At 43.7% G+C, this 13,824-nt stretch overlaps 1 non-coding gene across 1 annotated transcript; it reads left to right on the top strand.

The window, feature by feature from the left end:
- The first annotated feature begins 4,062 nt into the window (after positions 1–4,062).
- LOC137154274 (U1 spliceosomal RNA) lies at positions 4,063–4,219 on the top strand. The gene has a single exon (XR_010920194.1). It is a non-coding gene; the product is annotated as a U1 spliceosomal RNA (small nuclear RNA).
- The last annotated feature ends 9,605 nt before the right edge of the window (positions 4,220–13,824 follow it).

Here is a 13,824-nt window from a genome sequence, read left to right as displayed (position 1 = left end):
TTAAGTGTGTTGTCATATTACAGACATTACATCATCTATAATATGTTGTTTCTGTGATTTTATTAAATCTTAATACACACATATATTGAGACCTATCTACCAAATGCTGATATTCTAAAAAATGGACAGGTGTGCTGTTAATTTTTTTTTTTTTAGAAGAGGGTGTTATTTTTTCTTTGTTTTTTTTCAGGTGAATGTATTTTTGAATATGGAATAATAGGTAACCAAATGTCTAAGTATCTAACTGTCCTGTATCTATTTGGCTGGGTAAGTAATTGGTGCATGAATTTTTCCACAATCTCCCATATTTTTGACCCATATATCTGTTTATCTTCTTCCAATGAGAGCCTACCAATAGCTGAGCAGCTATTAGCAGATGAAAGATTAATTCTTCATTTCCTTTTGTGTGACCGTTTCCATTAGGAAGTCCCAGGAGGATTACCAAAGGATCATATGGTAATAGATATCCAACAGTTTGTGTGACATTTAGTTACAGATTGCATTTTAATCTCTCTAATGACTGGACATGTTCACCACAGAAATCTCCTTTTTTACCACAGTTTCTGCCACACTCATTCACATAGTCTCTATTTTTGTTACTCTGACTAGTGTGAGGTACCCTGGAAACAGTATCTTAAAGAAATTTTCTTTTATTGTGCTACAGAATGAGGTTGCTGGTCCTCTTTTCCAGATCAAACCCCATTCTTCTGGGGTAATTTGTCTTTCTAGGTTCTTTTCCCAGCACGTCATATATGCACACATTTTGTTAGGAAAGCTGTCTTCAAGGATTGATATAGTTCCATAGTTATACTTTTTTTTTTTTGTTTCCTAACTGACCAGACCCCATCACTCTATTAAAGTTAGCATCTGTACAAACCAGGTTTTCTAGACAGTTGAGAACCATAATGCCTGACTTGGAAGTACTGGTACCAGGGGAGACTGAGCTAATTAAAGTTAGTTTTGAACTCTAAATAAGTTAGAAAAGTTTCTTTACTGAATAACTGGCCAACCATATGTTTTCCATGGCTCTCCCAATCTTTGAAATTCTCTGGTTTGTGATTTGAGGTAACATCTGAATTATTTGCATTTGGTGCCATTGGTGAGAGAAAAGCACTTCTCTCTCATTCTATCCCAAAATCATAGAATAACCTTTGCTAAAAGATGTTTGTAAATTTCTGGCAGCTGTGATTCTTTTTTGATTAATCCATGGTAGCCAGCGATGTTTACACTGCTGCAATTTTCTTGTTTAGTAAAGACCCAGAGTTTGGCTGGATTAGAGCACTCCCCAACCTACCACTGCTTTGAGCTGCTGGCTTTATAGTACCATTGAATATTTGAAATAGTTAGTCCACACTGTTTAATGGGTCTGTCCAAAGTATCTGCTCGGACTCATGATCTTTTCTTATTCCATATAAATTCTAACCAATCCTCTGTATTTCCACTAGGGTTTTATTTGGGATAATCCCAGAAAGATTTTGAAACAAGAAAGATATCCTTGGCAGAATGTTCTTTTTGACTGTGGCTATTCTTCCCAACAAAGATATTACATATTCCCCAACCCCCCAGATCTTGTTTCATTTGCTGACGTGGTGGTTTGACATTTAAATCATGGAGCTCTTCTAGGTTGTTGGAGATCTGAATTCCCAGGTAACATACAGAGTTGGTTGCCCAAACGTTTTCTGCAGGAATGACTTCTCAAAGTCTGGAAAATTTGAGCTAGCATATCAGATTTGGCTAAATTTACTTTGGGAAAGCATCTGAATTTCAAATCCTGGATTTCTTTAGAAATTAATTTTAGGGGAATATTTGGTTTAGATAAAATAATTACATCATCATCTGCATAGGATGCTCTTTTTTGCTGTGTTCCTGCAAATATTATTCCTGTGATGGGTTCATTCTTCCTTATCCTCTGTGAAAAAGGCTCCATGGCCAATGTAAAAAGTAAAGGAAATATTCCCAATGGGGTTTTTAGCAGCACTATCAGTGCTGGACTAACCTGGTGCCATCACCTGGCCCCTGCATAAGTGTGCAAAGGGTGCTGGGGAAAGATTCCCCCAACTAGGTTGAATGAATCTGCCCGCTTCCCCACAGGGCCAGGCTGCCTCCAAATGTTGCTCATCCTAAATAACGCACTGAGAAAATCTGGGATGGCACAAACATACAGTATACATTTAGTTCTCTTCGGTATGGGACAGTGGGTTGGTCGCTGTCCTGGCAGTCACCTCTGGCTGGCACTGACCTACAGTTTGACCTTGGGCAAATCACTTCACTCCACTGGACCCCTATCTGTAAAATGTGGATAATGATACTTGCTCCAAGATGAAAAGCACTTTGAGATCTGCAGTTAAAAGAGCTAAATATTATTCCGACATCGCTGCCCTAAAGTAAGCACCAAATCCTCACTCTGTAACTAATTGCATCCCTGTGACAAATGGTCAGTAAACTTTTCCAGTGTTGACAAATCTCATGAGGCTTGGGAATGAAAACAGACTGCTCTCCTTCATGCTGCTTCTTTTCAGTTCCACTTACTGAGCCTGGGAATGCTAACCTGCTTCACAAGCATTGCTGGGGAATAGTTAAACGCCAACAAAAATCTTTTCAATGTATCGGGAAAAATCCATGGAAACATTTCTGTTGGTCTGAGGCCAAATCCTGGCGTCTTTAGGGCAATCTTTATTTTCACTCCCAAAAAGCAAGCAGCCTTTTCCCAGTGAAGGAAAAAAGAGGCAGTCTCACAGGAAAGGATATTGAGGATTGCTCGGTAGCTCACTGCAGCTGTTCCAGTTACTGTCATGAATGGAGATTAGCCAATTTTGGAGGAGTGGGGCGGAGCATAGTTTGCAGAGATATCATTTTAAGGGACAGGAACAAATCAGAGCTTATTGTCAAAGCTCCATATTCTTCCTTTTGATGCTTTGGGGCCTATATATGTAAAGCAGGTTTAAGGAGGGAATACATTACAACCATAAGAGAGCTCATCATTAATAAGTCTTACAGGATTCATTACTGGCAAAGGTTTAGGAAAGCAGCATTGCCATCTTCAAGCAATCAAAATTCATTAGTCAGAACTAAAAAAAAAAATCACAAGATTGGTTTAAAACTCATGCGATTACAAAAACAATCAGACATGTTGGACTCTTTTTTTTCTTTTTTTTTTTTATTTGCATTCAAGTTTCTAAGCCTTTTGGATTCACTCGCTTCATCTTTTCACGCTTTTGTCCACAACCATGAGAGCTGAAGACTTACTTATTTTTTTAAAAGAAAGCCAGAATGTTCTTACTGAATCACCTGACTTCAGGAGCCGGGGCTTTAAAACACCACCAAATAGTGTGACTCATGCTAAAATTGTGAGTGTTGGCAACACTAGTAACTATCTAAGGAACCTTCACTAGGAAGGTGAAAACCACTCACTCAAAACAAACAAAGCCCTGAGACTCTTATCTACCTTCATTATTATTCCTTTGAAGCTGCAGCATTTGTCAACTCAGATCCCTTCTAGCCCTCCTGCTAAAAATGAAGTCATAATTCAAGCAACATTTCTTTTCAGATGACTCCAAAGAACAGCAGCCACTGAGCTTCAGACAGTGTGGTATATTTGTCAATATAGATCTAGTCTGAGTGGGGAAAGAACACGTTGATTTGGAGGGTGAGTTTGTCGCAGGCAAAGGGCAGCCACAGAAGGCAGCGTTGAGACAGAAACAAATGGCACTCCAGGCCCTTCAACTGGTCAGACGCATCTGCACCATATCTTTTTAATAAAGATAATTCTAACTGGACTGTGTGTGGAACCTGAGTGCCCTTCTTAATGCCTATAGACATACCTAAAAGTTAAGTCAGCATAGCTACGTCAGACAGGAGCATGAAAAAAATACAGCCCTAAATTGCTATTCTGACCTAACCACCAGTATAGATGCAGCTATGACGACAGAAGAATGTTGGTTCAGGGAGGTGGTGGTCCTACACTGACTGGAAAAAACCCTCCATCAGTGTAGCCTGGGTCTCCATTATGGGTTTAGCCCAACATAGCTCTGCTGACAGAGCTATGCCGGTATAGTCTCCATCATGTAGACACTGCCTACCATGATCACGAAGGTGGTTTTCCCAGGGCGAGGCTCATCCATTGCACTGTGGATGTGCTGACCCCTGTGATTTCCCCAAATGCAGGAAACTCGACTGCATAATTTGTGGTAGTGGGGGATTGCGTTTGCGCTCTCCCCGAGGAGAGTGGGGGGGGATCAGTTTAACTAAACCAGCACAAGTCTGTGTATGAACAATGGCAAAATGTCTGAATCTGTCACAGCCAATGGTGGGATGTGAGCGTTCCCCAGGGACAGATGCCAGAACAGAAATGAAAGACAGCATCAGCAATGATTTTCGGTCATGCTGTTCGATGATTTAGTTCTTTAGTTTCATTGCTGCTCTCTGCTTTTGTTCCACTGACTTGAAGGCTTTGCAAACCTTCTCTACCGCCCCCCCCCGCCCCCCCCGCCCGCTTCCCATTCTCTCCCATCAAGATTTTCCTGAGAGCCTCAGCTGTGGAATCTATCATCACTTCTGTCATGGGGAGCTGAAGCAAAGCCTTTGTTGCTTGGGGAATTACCTCTCTGTGTAGCTTCTTACATGCATCGCGATAAATGGCCTGCCATGCTCCAATGGACACAGATACACCCACTACACATTACCTACAAGATAATACGGAGGCAGCTATGGCTGTAATTCAGTCCAGGGCTTCTAACTGTGTAATGAAGCATAGGAGCAGAGCTGGATCACAGTATCATGATCAAGTCACAGCCTGAGTGATGCTGATCAGCCACTGGCTGATTTATCCCAGAGGCACGTTGCCCTGAGGAAATAAATCCTGCAGCACATTCTGACACATTTCACCCTGGAAGGGACCAGATGGAGCACAAGGAATTGAGCACCACTCCCATCGCAGAACAGGGAATTGTGACAGTGGAAGGCTTCTACGTCCCAGCCAACTGGGGTCACTTCACTCAGCACCAGCCGTGTGATCAAACCACTGTACCTCTGCAGGTAAGCAATAGGCACATTCCAACCCTGGGGTGCCCCCCTGGATTGTCCAGGCCCTGTTCCGCTGGGCATTACCAGAATTCACAGATCTGCTACTCCCAAAGGAGTACTCCCTAGTTTGACCTCAGATCACCAATCCACTCAACTCACAACCTTTAGATATGGTTCTAACAAAAACAAGCATGAGTTTATTTAACAAAGAACAGAGATTCAGATAATAGCAAATAGAAGTACTTGGAAACAAAAGGCTGTATGTAAAATAAAATCATAACATGCATGCTAGAGCCTAGACTTAATTGGCAATATACTTTGTCTAACTAAATATTGCTCACCCAAAGATCTTTCTGGGTTGGATCTGACCTTCCATTCATGAGGCAAACACAGTCAGCTTGCTTCCTAGGTGAAGGATCCTATCTGTCTCTTTGCCATCCCAAGTATATCAAAACAGTCTTTTGTTCTTTATTCATAAACCCAGATACCCTCCTGCTGTGTGTGCCTTCTTGTAGATGTTATCTCTTGTTGATTTTGCAGGCTTGATTAGCTCATTTCTCCATATGCAAATAGACTGACATTGTGAGACACACAATACACACTTAGCAGACAGAGATAAGTGGCTCCTACCCCCTGCCTGAACAGAACTGGTCTAAGGCCTGTCACCTACTGGTGACCTTTTACTTCACATCCTTAAGAACACAAATTCTAGTAGAACTGCTTCACAATGGTGATGGCCAGTGGGCTACTCGCTCTGGGTAGCCCTTATGTGCCACCATTTGGTGAATTATTGTGCATGCACTTGACACAGGGAATCCCTGTAAAACTGTGCTTTCCTGTACCCTCCGCCAGATGGGACAAAGAGGTTCCTGGGTCACAGAGGCCCTGTCAGAATCCCTGCTTCCTGTGGGGCTCACGCCCTGGAGAAAGTCCCTGCAGGCAGCAAGGATTGGGCCGCAGGGAGGCAGTGACAGAACCCCTGTCTCCGGGACGGGGGGGGTTGAGCCCAGAAGTGGTCATTTTATAATCGCTGTTGGTGGAACATATGACACCCATTGCCCTGGAATTCATGGCAGAGGAATGCACCGTGTATGAGGGACCATGACAAGAGCCCCCTATGTTTCATGGCTCTATGCCAGGCATTGGCTGGGATCCCAAGAAAGACCAGGCGCTCAGCCCTGAGGAAGAGCAACTGCCATGTAGTTCTGCAGCAGGACCTTTGGCTGATCAGTTAGTTGTACTGGTGCCTTCCTAAGCAAAGCTGATCAGTACCCACCTTCAACTCCTCCTTTAAAACTCTCCTTTCTATGAGGCCTACCAAAAAAGTGACCATGATTAGGCTGCCGGTGTGCAGAGACCTCTACTGATCATAGTGACCAATACATTGTTTCCTTATACTCTTCCCCATCGTTCTGTACCCAGCTGTTGTTGCTTGTCTTATCCCTAGTCTGTAAACCCCTTAGGGCAGAGACTCTCTCTTTGTTCTGTGGTTGTACAGCGTCTAGCACAATGGGGTCCTGGTCCGGCACTAGAGCTGCTTATCACTATGGTAATACATAATCAAGTGGCTCTAAACAATGTCGGTGATTTTCCAAGTAGCTGCACCATTTGAGCCTATTCATGCTCCTTATTATTCACTTTTTGAACATTTGTGTGAAGATGTTCCAATCATGAAGTAGAAACAATGCCATGTGACCCCATCACATTCCCCATGCATCCTGAGTAGCAAATAGCTGAGCAGTTCGCAAAGTAGGCACAGGCTGAAATGAGTTCACAGCAGCAACTTAGAGAAAGCTTGTGAATCACGAATACATTCCCGGTAATGAGACTTGACTGGTGAGCAGAAGAAAAGATAATTGTTCTGCAGTGAATATTTCTAGGCAGCTCTGCTCCGAAGGGAGCAGAAAACAAGAGAAACACCAAATAAGAGAGGAGAAGGAGAAACGCTGTCTTGCCCTGTTAACTCAAGACATGTGAATTGCTATTACAGTATCTGTTTGACAAGGGTAATAAAAGTGACAGAGCAGGTGTGAGTGATGCTATTTAGACACTTCAGTAGTTTCAAGTGGAGCTGGCTGAAGAAGTTACTCACCTTGTGTAGTAACAATGGTTCTTCAAGGTATGTGTCCCTATTGGTGCTCCACTGTAGGTGTGTGTGCGCCCTTGTGCTGCTGATCGGAGAACTTTGGTAGCAGTCCGTCCCCCCGCATGTGCGCTGCTCCTCACCCGCCACAAGGCTAGCCAGCTTTCGCGGGCGACCGTCCTCAGTTCCTTCTGTGCCGCAGATTCAGCTACTTGAACTCCAAAGTAGAGGGTGGGTTGTGGAGCTCCCATAGGGAAACATCTTGAAGAACCATCGTTATTGCCCAAGGTGAGTAACCACTTCTTCGAGTCGCATCCCTATGCATGCTGCACTGTAGGTGACTCCTGAGCAGTGCCCACCCCTGGAGGCTGGGACTTCAGAGTCGAGTCTGATGTGGATGATAGCACTGTGACACCTAATTTCCGTCTGCAGCTGAATCACCCAGGATGGTGTAGTATTCTGCAAAGATGTGTGCAGATGCTCACGTAGCTGGTCTGCAGACTTCTGACAGCGGGATACCCTTGGAGAAGGCGATGGATGAGGAAACTGACCTCATAGAATGCATACATATTGAAGATGGGAGTGTTACATTGTGCAATTGGTAACAGAATTTAATACAGCCTGAAACCCACTTAGAGAGTCTGAGCTGAAATAGCTGTATCTTTTGATCTATTTGCAGTGGAGAGAGAGACTCTCGGAGATTTTATGAAGGCTTTTGTCCTGTCCAAACAGAAAGCCAAGGCTCTCTTCATGTTGAGTGGGTGGAGGATGGCTGTCCTCATATCCTGATGAGGTTTGAGATAAAAGGCTGAAAGCTGAATAAGCTGATTTATGTGGAATGGGAAGTCACCTTGTGAGTGAACTTCGGATGGGTCTTAGCATGACCTTATTAGGGAAGAACACCATGAAAAGTGGTTGCACCATCGGAGCCACTATTTCCCCTATCCTTCCTGCTGAGGTAATGGTGATGAGGAATACTGTCTTCATGGCAAGGTGAGCTAATGAGCAAGTGGCCATTGGCTCAAAATGGTGGTCTAGTTAGCCCTTTTAACACGAGGCTGAGATTCCACTGAGGAGTGGGAAGTGTAGGCTGTGGGAAGAGGTTCATCATGCCTTTGCGAGACCTCTTCGTAGCTGGATGGGAAAAGACTGAGTAATCTTCTACCTGTTGGTGGAAGGCTGCAATTGCTGCTAAGTGAACCATTAGTGAAATAATAGAGCTGATTTTCTGAGAGCCAGCAGGTAGTCCACCACTACCGATAGGATGGCTGTATTAAGAGTGATGCCATTAGGTTGGTGCCATATCTGGCATCTCTTCCATTTTTGTAGATAGGTACAATGAGCACTTCCTGTACCTCCTCAGAGCAAGATGTCTCTGTCTGCTGGAACCGTGGAGGAGCCAAAGGATCCATAGGGTGGGATGCAGAATGCATCTCTCGTTCTGTGATAGGAGGTGAGGAGTGATTGGAAGAGTCAATGGTGGACAGAATGATAGGTGTGACAGGTAAGGGTGCCATATCTGTCTGGGCCATGTGGGAACAATCAGTATGTTTGTTTTTTCTTTTTTTTTCAACAAGACTTTCAGTAATAGAGGGAATGAGAGAAAGGCATAAAGAAGGTCCTTGTCTAATGGAAGAAGGAGACCGTCTCCCATGGAGTATCATCCGATCCCCACTCTGGAGCAATACTTTGGACATTTCTTGCTCTGGTAAGTAGCGAGCAGGTCTATTACTGGTGTCCCCCATTGATAGTCAATAGTACTCCATGACATACTCCATCTCCCATTCGTGATGGTGTGGGAACTTGCACTCTGAGACTGTCAGCCATCATGTTGTGTATTCCCGGTAGGTAGGCCGCTGATATTAGGGTATTGTGAGAGATGCACCAGTTCCATAATTTTAGTGGCTCTACACACAGAGAATGAGACCTGGCACCACCTTGTTGGTTTATGTAATATATGCAGGCCTTGCATGCATGTCTTTGCTCATTGGGAAGAAGTGAGTGCATGAATTTCTGACCCCTCAGTTTGAGAAGGTTGATGTGGAGGCATGTCTCTGCTGGAGACCATTTACCCTGTATTGTGCGACCATTGAGATGCGCACCTCGTCTTATGAGGGATGCATTGGTAGCCAGGGCTAGAGATGGAGACATTTACTGGGTCTTTCCTCCAGGCCAAGGATTCCTTGACCCTGGTGGGCATCAATAGAAGTTTGCTTATGCTGTCTCTGTTTGGCCTATAACCAGTTCGGTGCTGCGTTACCAATTTTAGGCGGGTTCGGTGCTGATGGAGACAGGAATCGTTTTCAGCTTGATCGGGGACTCAGACCTTCTCTTAGTGGTCTTGTGTGAGTGGCTCGTCTCCCTCAGCTCACCTCCCTTTGACGTGAAAGGTTGCAGGGAGAGTTGCCACCTGGATTCTGGGAGTTGAAGGGTAACTCCATGAGCAGGAGTTTGAAGACTTAATTCTCTGTCTTTCCTGGACCTGGGCTTCAGTTGTTGGCATAAGCCACGCTTTTGTGAAATGTACTTTTCCTCCCGGCAGAGAACACACTGTGAGTGTCTGTAAGTTACAGGGATAGACTCCTTGCAACTGAGCACTTTTTGAAACCTGGGCAGCCGGGCATACCCTTGTCCAGGGGGTCACTGGAGGTTAACAGGAGGCACACCCTTCATCCTTAATTTTTTCTTTATTTTTTTATAGCATAGCCAAATAAAATGTAAATGAAGTAGCAAAGGAAAAAAAGGCTTGATGGTAAGCTAAAATCAGCCAGTCTAAAAGGAGTTAATGATTCGAGAATAGACAGCTTTAGCTCCATCTCTAGCCAAGGGTGGTTGAGAAGGAACTGAGGAGGATCACCTGCGCATGTTGCTGGGCCTCATGGCAGGGGAGGAGCAGCGCATGCGCGGGCGGGACGGACGCTACCAAAGTTCTCATCAGCAGCACAGTGCACCACACCTACAGTGGATCATACAGACTGACACTACTCGAAGGAGAACTATGGGCTGTGCACAGTGTACAGGTATTTTGGCTCACAAGTTAGCCTACAGGGACCTACAGTTGTACAGGTGACAACTGCGCTAGTCTTAAACCTTGAGCCTTGCTATATTTTTTCCCCTCTGTTATTTTATTCGCTAAGTGGAGTAACACTCCCTAGGCAATGCTATCTAAACACAGCCACATGCCTAGCCCTGGATTATCACTGATAAAGACCTATAAGATTTAGAGCATTTTTATCACCTCATTTGAAAGAATGCTTTAATTTTAATACTAGTGGACTAGGGCCAGGTTTTCAGACTAAGAATAATATTTAGCACTTGTGTGACACTCTTAATTCAGTCTTAATTTAGTCTTTAAAGTGCTACAGGACTCTCATTGTTTTTACTCTGAATTCAGAGATCTCAAAATGTTTTGAAAACATGGATGTGCAGTAGGGTACAGAGCAAATCAATGACAGAACCAGTAAAAGAACCCGGGCATCCTGGCTCCCAGCTCAGTACCCTATGTTGTTAGATACTGTAATGTAAAGTACCAGAGCACTCTGTGACAGAGACTTTCTTCTTTGTAACATGGCCGTGCAGCACCTAGTGTAAGGACCAGGATCAGTCCTTGTCTGTGGTTCCCAGGTGCTACCATAATAACCATAATTAATCCTTAAGACTTGGATAGCGGGTACAATTCATATTGCATGGCAGGATTGTGACCATCATTAAAAAGAGAGAACCAGCATAAATGCATCAACTTCTAATGCTTAAGCTTTGAATAGGAGCTGATGCTTTCAGGTCTGATTAGGTGCATCTTAACATTCCACTGACGTTCATCCAAAATCTATGGATGAGGACAGCACAGCCACAGTCGTGGAGGGCTCGTAGTGGAAGGGTTAATGTTCTGTTTGAATCCACCCCTTTTGGTGATTCACACTCAGTTTAATTTTAAGTAGTTCTAATTGGATGGTGATGTCATCCCTAGTTCTAATTGGATAGTAATTGTTCCCCAGCCTGCAAAGGAATTGTTTTGCAGAGTGCACTGTGATGGGTCTTCCCTGAGCAGCAGGTGCTGTCCTGTTTAATATGGATAATCCAGCCATTTTTCCATTTGACAATTCCCTTGACGTTCAAGGCAAATGAGTCATAGCTTAGCCTTGAGGAGTGCTGGGGCTGCACTCTGAGATCTGAAAGCCTTTTTAGAGTACCAAGTGAGCTGTCAGCAAAGATGTGCCTTCAGGATTTGTCTGGTTTCATGGGCCTCTGAGGCAGGATTACAGTTTACTAACTAATTACTAACTAAAATTCACAGCACCCTAGTTAATAACTATTATGGTAGCTCCAAATGAGGTCAGGGACCCCACTGTGCTAATAAAAGGCAGTCCTGACCCAGGACAGCTTACAATAAATGGAAAAGGCGGACAGAAGAAAGAATGCTATCCCCATTTCACAGGCAACAGAGGCACAAAGACATTGTGATTTAAGTCATACAGGGAGTCCTTAGCAGAGCCAAGAATCAAACACAGTCTCTTAGCTGCGGGATAGTTGTTTATTCCTAGTTTACAGACAAGCAAGTCACATAACTGTGCTATGTTTCAGCTTCTTTAAGGCCACAGATCAAATGAGAGTCAGAGCTGGGATTAGAACCAAAGATTTCCCCCCCCCCCCCAGATCTCTGCTTAGTTATTAAACCATGCTACAAGGCACTGTGGTTGGCTCAGGTGGTTGGTAATGGATATAATGTTCTTATCTCTGAAGAACCTGAGCTTTGGTTACTTCTATAGGTTAGGGAGATAGGACTAAGCAGTGAAATTCAGATTGTATTTGAGTCGGAATTTACCTGAAGTTTAAAGGGGTTGGGAGATTTTCCTGTTTGTTTTTGTCATCATTTTTATCCCTTGGGGCTATAACACAAATAGGCCAAGGTGCTGATGAGCGCACACTTGCTGCAACCACAATGCTGTTGGTATGGGTGCTTTACACTGCTACTGCAGCCCTACAGAGAAAGGTGGAAGTGCTTTTATGATACCATTAACCCTAGGGAGAAGAAGGATGATCCAGTGGTTAGGGCACTGCCCTAGGACATGGGGGTACTCTGCTTTAAATCTGTGCTCTGCAGCAGCCTGCCGACATGACCTTGGGCAAGTCATTTAACCTCTCTGTGCCTCTGTCCCTCATCTGTAAAATGGGCCTAGATTTGAGGTGGCTGGCAGTCTAGGTACCAAAGCCAAAAAACCAACAAAAGTCGGACTTATCCAACCTCTATATTTGAAGTAGGAGATAATGACTAATGCCCTAGGGGAGATATGTATTTCAGTACTGACTAACCTCTCTTCACTCGCCATTCTTCAGTAATATTTCTTCTCAACCCTGTTGTTCAGTTTGCTCGCTGATGTTTCTCTGCAATTTGAAGTGGTTTCTACAGCAATCTCTGGTAGTTAGCAGGCTATGGAGAGAAGTGTTTTCCCAGTAAAGAGTCTGTAAGAGGATGAGAGGAGAGATTCAGACAGGGCTCCCAAACAGATCTGCTTACACAATTGGGACCTAAGAGCCATGGTTTGAAGCAGGATCTGAATGCCTCCAGAATTTTCAGCACTCTTCAATCTCCGGGTGTCACTTCAGTTCAGGCCTATCTCTAGAATCGGCCTGGCTGATCATCATATTATCTGTCGGCTATGCTAGGCTGAATGTCAACCGATTCAGTACATATTTATTTACATATCTGATATGAAAATACCGGTTATCAAACAGGGCCACCTGCACTGAACGTACCATAAAAACAGTGTCTGGAAATCAAAAGCATTGGTCTGCCATTAGAAACATCCATTTCTTATCTGTATCGTGTTTTTGCCATAAAGTTGCCAGTGTTTTGGCAGTATCACGATGATACCCACCCCCAATGCGGGTAGGAAGGGCAGATATTGATATTCCCACGGACAAGTATATAAAGATGACCTGAAAAGGGCTGGTGAATATCACAATGCTGATTTCTTGTGAACTCTCACCGCTTCATTGAAGGACTAGAAGTAATACATTTTGCCTCTGTTAAAGATTTATTTGGCAAATGGAGGCAAACAGACTGGCCAGTATACATCATAATAGATTTGCCTGACAAAAATGCTGCAGACACCTAAACAAAACAAAACAAAACTATATTTCCCAATTTAGCTCTTGTTTGTCTGTATTCTCACAGACACCCTGAACTTGTACAGCACAGGTCTGAGCAAAAGATTTTCAGCAAATAACGTGCTCATGCATAGAGCCAAAAATCTGCCCTCCATCCTCCCAAATCCCTGAGGATTTGAAGTGCCAGACTTCAATCCTTATGTGGTGTTATAGTTGCATGTGATAGAATGATTGATTTGTTCAGTCCTCACCATGTGAATTAACTAAACCCGTGTATGGTTTTTTAAACACCCTTTAAAACAAGGTTTATATTTTTTTTTAAATGATAATCTGTCATTGATGGCGCAACACACAACAAAAATATAGATGTCAGTCATGTGTCACACATTCTGATTGCCGGTGTCACACACCAGCATCTAGAAAGGTAGGGACCAGTACTCCATATTGAATTGGGAAAGAAGTGGAATGTGTGGTGCATAATACAGAAATGCCCTAGATACCTAGCCCACCTTTTAGACCATGGATCTGAAAAACAGCTGACCCAACAATGAACCATATAAGTACCTATATGGAGAACAAAATATTTAATAATGGGCTATTCAATTTGCACA

This window comes from Emydura macquarii, unplaced genomic scaffold (genome assembly GCF_026122565.2).
Source record: "Emydura macquarii macquarii isolate MOO-44397 ecotype Brisbane River unplaced genomic scaffold, CSIRO-AGI_Emac_v2 contig_1253, whole genome shotgun sequence".
NCBI classification, from domain to species: Eukaryota; Metazoa; Chordata; order Testudines; family Chelidae; genus Emydura; species Emydura macquarii.
Note: the sequence above shows the minus strand (reverse complement) of the source record. Positions and strands in the feature narration are given on the sequence as shown.